We start from the raw sequence: 4955 nt of genomic DNA, 5'->3' as shown, positions 1-4955 counted from the left end.
TCTCCCAAGGAAAACATCCAGGCTGTGGCAGGAAACTAAGTTACTGCTTTGGTGGATGGCACTTCACCTGAGCCTACCAGAAAGTTCTGCACTCTCAAAGGTCCTGTTTTGAGAAAAGTGAGAGAACAAAAAGTTCAGACCCATTTCCATTGTGGGAAACCTGCAGTATTTTTTCATAAAAGGCAAAAAAAAAAAAAAAAAAACAAAACAAAAAAAAAAAAAAAAAAAAAAAAAAAAAAAAAACCAAAAAACCACACCACCTGTGTCCTACCAATTCCAGTTTGTGCAGGCTTTAGACTGAAATTTTGTTGGGTGCTCCTAAATAATGGCTTAGTAAGAGATTCTGAGAGGGAACAATGACAGGCTCTGGGAAGAACAGGCCTTGCAGGACTCCTCAGGACAAACCAGGTGCTCTCTACAGGGTTACCCAAAAGTGGCTCCTCTCTCTTGGCACAGCAGAGCTCCCCTTGGCCACGAGCTGCTGCCTGCAGAACGGCCACACCTGATGTCAGAGGCAGGAGCAGTGCTGAGCCCCAAAAGTGTGGACAGGAGTCCTCTGATTATTAAAGGATGTGTGTGAGCAAGGTGAAAAATTGCAGGTTAACCCCATTTAATGAGGACCCTGGCCCAGGATGCCCCATGAGAACAGGATGGGGTTTTCCAGAGTGTGAGTGGGGCAGAAGCACAGAAAGCCAGGGAGGTGCCTCTAAACAGGATGGCAAATGGGACTGCTCCCAGTTAACAGATTTTACACAAACAGTGTCCCAAGGCCAGGCCAACACCAAGGACATCCCAAGGTCTTCCCTGTTCGGCAGGTATCTATCTCTCTTCTGCTGGAGTCAAATTTGTCACAGTTCAGGAAACACACAAAGGTCTTTGCCCCACTTCATTGTATTTGAGAATTTATCATCCCTCTGATGGGGAGGGATAAGATTTATAACTCAGCTAACTTCCAGCCCAAGAGGCTGCCCAGGACTGTGGCTGCTCACCAAGGGCTCGGCTCCGGCCCCGAGTGCTTTTATTACAGGAGACCGTAAATCACCTTCACTGTAAATCACCTCAGCTTTCACCCAGCAGCCTGTGAGCAGAGGAACGTGCTGCTCTGTGCTGGTCCCAGCAGAGCACTCGGCACAGGTGACACCTGGCAGCGAAGTGCCCAAACTGGTACCTGCCCGTGCCAGGGTGCAGGGTGGGAAAGCAGCGCCGGGGTGCCACAGGAACAGAATGCACAGGGCAGCCCCAGCACCCGCTGGGAAGAGCAAACTGTAAAGCGAGAGGCAGACAAAACATCTGGCAGCTGCTTCAAATAGTTTTCTGTCTGAAGGGCAGACAAGCCTGCAATAGTTTCGAATGAAAACATGTGCAAAGGCAGGATCGGTGCTTCAGTGTGTTTTGTGCAAGCATTGAATGAGTTTTGTTCTTTCAGCACTGTTTTGTAAGCCAAGAAAGGCTGTGCTTTGGGTTAGGTTTTTAATTTTAATAAACTCTACTAAATAAATCATTATATTTCCTTCTCCAGTCAAATGCAACTCTGGCATAGGATCAACAGCATTAGCTCTGCATAGGAAGCGTGTGGGAGAGAAGAGGGCAGTGTGCTAGGAACTGGTTTTCATAATTGTCTTACCTTATGCAGGAGAAAAGGTGTGACTGCCAAAATAAGTTCTTAAAAGCGTGACGCATGTTCTTTCAAGTTCCCACATCTCAGGCCCAGGGAAAGGGAAAATTGCCTTGATACTGGCAGAGGACTTGAGAGGTACAGACGAGTGGCTGGGCTCCAGCAGGGAAGGGGCTTGAGCTCAGAAATAAACTCTCAGTCCTGCAGACAAAGGAGAGAATGGGCAACTGCCTTGCCCCCTCCAAGTGCTCCTGTCCTGGCACGGGCACAGCTTTGATGCCCACGGGCACAGCTTTGTGCAGGAGTGGAACCTGCACCCAGGACAGGCTGCCCTCCCGAGAGGAGAGAGGAGCCTGACGAGGCTGCCAGAGAAGGATGACACATTTCCTCAGCAGCTCCTCAGCTCCTCCACTGGACACTTCTCCCCTCAGCAGGCTTTTCTGGACACAAATCGCTTTCACAACTCGCAGGAGGAAGCAAAAGCTCCTCCGCTGCTGTGCAGAGCACCAGGATGCCAGTGTTCTCCGAGAGTGGCTCCAGCACTGCTGCAGCACAGGCAGGCAGCTGTCAGGGCCAGGAGCCTCCCAAAAACCTAGGAGCAGCCATGTGGTAACCTCATGAGTCAGCACAGGAGGAGGAGGAGGAGGAGGAGGAGGAGGAGGATGCTGGCAGGGCAGCAGGGGTGGCTTTCAAGGCAGTCCTGACACAGGCAGAACCTGCAGCTTTTACTGCTCCTCACAAAGGCAGAGGTCTGCCTGCCACGCTGCCAGGGCTGGGATGGAGGCAAGAGCAGCAGAGCTCCACTGATTTATTAGGCCCTGCTAATCTGTGATATCATTTGTTGATCCCGTCAGGGCCAATCCCCAGCTCATGGCTTCCTCCCCCGTTGCCGTGGCACTGTACATAAACACTGCAGGCTCCCAGCCCCGAGCAGGTCATTCGTTTCAAATATTCCATGCAGCTGGAACACAAGCCTGTTTGGGTGTCTGGAGCTGAGCATGAACTAATTCCTCAGTTTTGTGCACCCTCCAGCCACTCCCAGCCCGAACTGCAAGGGAGCTGGGCAGAAGCAGGCACAAAGTCAGAGCTTCCTGCAGCAAGCCACAGCTGCGATCCCTGAATTTGCTGGACGGTGAAGCTCAGCAGCTACAAACCCTCGTCTTAATCACATGGTTTTCCACATGTAAGAGACACCCCAAAGTTAAAAAAACCCCAACCTTGTCCTGACTGCAGACAAGAGGCAAGAAAGCACCTGCCTTTTTTTGAGCCCTCCCTCCCCACCACCCTATTAGTGCACACCTTTTAGGTGCCAGCTTTAAATTGTTATTCCTCCAAGCAGAGATAAGGCCGTGGCAGCCCCTGCTCTGCCTGTCTGGGCAGGCTCCTTGGGAATAAGCTCACTGCTCGTGTAGAAACAAAGTACAAAGAAATCTGATCAGTTCATGCAAGTAAAACCCATCACCAAGTAATATTTCATAAAGTTTATTAGGTTACTGAGCACTATCTACAGTCATAAAATAGAAAGAATTTTAAACTGTACAGAGTCATGTCCTGGTGAAGTGAGGAGAGATGGAAATGAGGGAGCACAAAGAGCATTAGAAGTAGAGAGAACACAGCTACTTCCCTGGAGTTCTGGAAGACACTGGTTCAAGTTGAAGGCAACCAAGCAGGGCTCCACACACACACTGAATTTTGTGGCCCACCCTGCAACAGAAACTAGTACAAACCCCTACGTTGAAAAAAACTCATAATATTAGAATAAAAAAGGGGCACATCACACCCCACCCAGTCTTGGCACCAACTCTGTGCTTTAAAAAATATACTATGCAAGTAGTTTATTTTCAAAAAGGTACCCTACAGCAGCTGTTTAAAACATGTTCTTATACATACACCCCCACATATATATATTAACATTTTCAACTAAACTCATTTGTACCTACACAAAACCGAGGGGATAACTCAAAAGCAAAAACAAAACAATCACACAAACATTTTTCAAGAAATAAAAACCAAAGAAATGTGCAAAATAACCCCAGAAAGGCAGCATAGTAACCTGTGGAGAGGTCAAGAGAGCAGCTCCTGCTAACAAAGGAGTGTCATCCTCTTTACCTGGCTACTGAGGATCTATTTGGGATGTGCTGATTTTGCCTGAATTGCTTGTCCTGTTTATTGCAGCTCTCTCCTGCTCCCCAGCTCTGGAGAGGTTCAGTTTCTTCCTGCTGTGCCTGAAGATCACCCCTGGCCTGTTTGAGCATCCCCAGCTCCACCCTGCAGCAATTCCCCCCGGGATTGCTCCTCGCCTGCCGATGGCACCTCTGCAGCCAGCTGGGACCCCTGCCCTGGGACAGCCTCCCACCCAGCCAGCAGGACAGACAGAGCCACTGCTGCTGCAGAGGCACCTGGAGATTAGGCTGGCACACACAAAGCCTGGCTTGGATGAATTTAAGCAGCTTAAGCAGAGAGAATTCCCTGGCAGTGCCATTAGAGAACATGAAGGTTTCTCTGAAGCCTCAGCGTGGGGCAGAGCTCAGGGGACAGGACCTGCAGCTGCGTGACACAGCTCACACACACTGCTGCACATCTGTCCTTCCCTGTCCCACACCAGCCAGGGACCCCACAGCAAAAGCTGCAGGTTCCAGGCAGGAAGGAGGGGTGTGAAGACACAGCCTGGCTGCAAAATCAACTGTCAAACCCAGGAGGAGGAGGCAGAGCAGAGGATGGAGCAGGAGAAGCACTGGTGGTAAACAAGAAAGCAGGAGTCACAACCTGTGAAACAGCAACAGAGCAAGGTGAGAAGTCCCAGCACAGATACAGACATCAGCAACATAACCACCTTCTCCAAGTTAACAAGTGTCCTGGTGGAAGAAAGGCTCTTGGTTTTGGTGTTTCAGGGCTCGGGGTTGTACTTTTGATTTTTTGGCTTTTAAAAACTCATCAATTAATTCTTTGTGGTATTCCAGACTCTTTCCAACTCTGCTGGCCATCCTGAGCCTTTCCATTCTCAGCACGTGGTCTTAACATTTCTATTCTTAATGCCTCCTCTTCCCCCAAATTATGCTTTAATTCTTACTTTTATTATTATTCTTTTAATATCATCCTTCCCTTTAGTGGTACAGAAGAACCATTCCCTCGAACCCAGAGAGGCAGCACAGCCTTTTCTCAGGAGGAGAGGGGAGCCCAGAGCCTCTGTAAATGTTCCTTTTGTGAGTGTGCTGGGGAAGTGACTCCCAAGGAACAGAGCACTCAGCTGTGAAGCCAGGATTGCCCGAGAGCCGGCCAGGGAGCACAGGGAGGCTGCAGCAGGGGCAGGGATCCTCCGGCCAGGCAGCTCCAGCCTGGA

General features: G+C 49.8%; 1 protein-coding gene across 1 annotated transcript in view; it reads left to right on the top strand.

Moving 5' to 3' along the window:
• The first annotated feature begins 1903 nt into the window (after nucleotides 1-1903).
• The window catches only part of ENO1 (enolase 1), a 129698-nt gene continuing 126646 nt past the window's right edge, over nucleotides 1904-4955 (top strand). Inside the window, exon 1 of the mRNA XM_068171499.1 lies at nucleotides 1904-1908. The gene's annotated coding sequence lies outside the window, so the exon portion shown is untranslated. The remainder of the gene's footprint in view (nucleotides 1909-4955) is intronic.

Source organism: Anomalospiza imberbis, chromosome 23 (genome assembly GCF_031753505.1).
Source record: "Anomalospiza imberbis isolate Cuckoo-Finch-1a 21T00152 chromosome 23, ASM3175350v1, whole genome shotgun sequence".
NCBI classification, from domain to species: Eukaryota; Metazoa; Chordata; class Aves; order Passeriformes; family Viduidae; genus Anomalospiza; species Anomalospiza imberbis.
The sequence above is the reverse complement of the archived record's forward strand: the minus strand, read 5'-3'. Positions and strand labels throughout refer to the sequence as shown.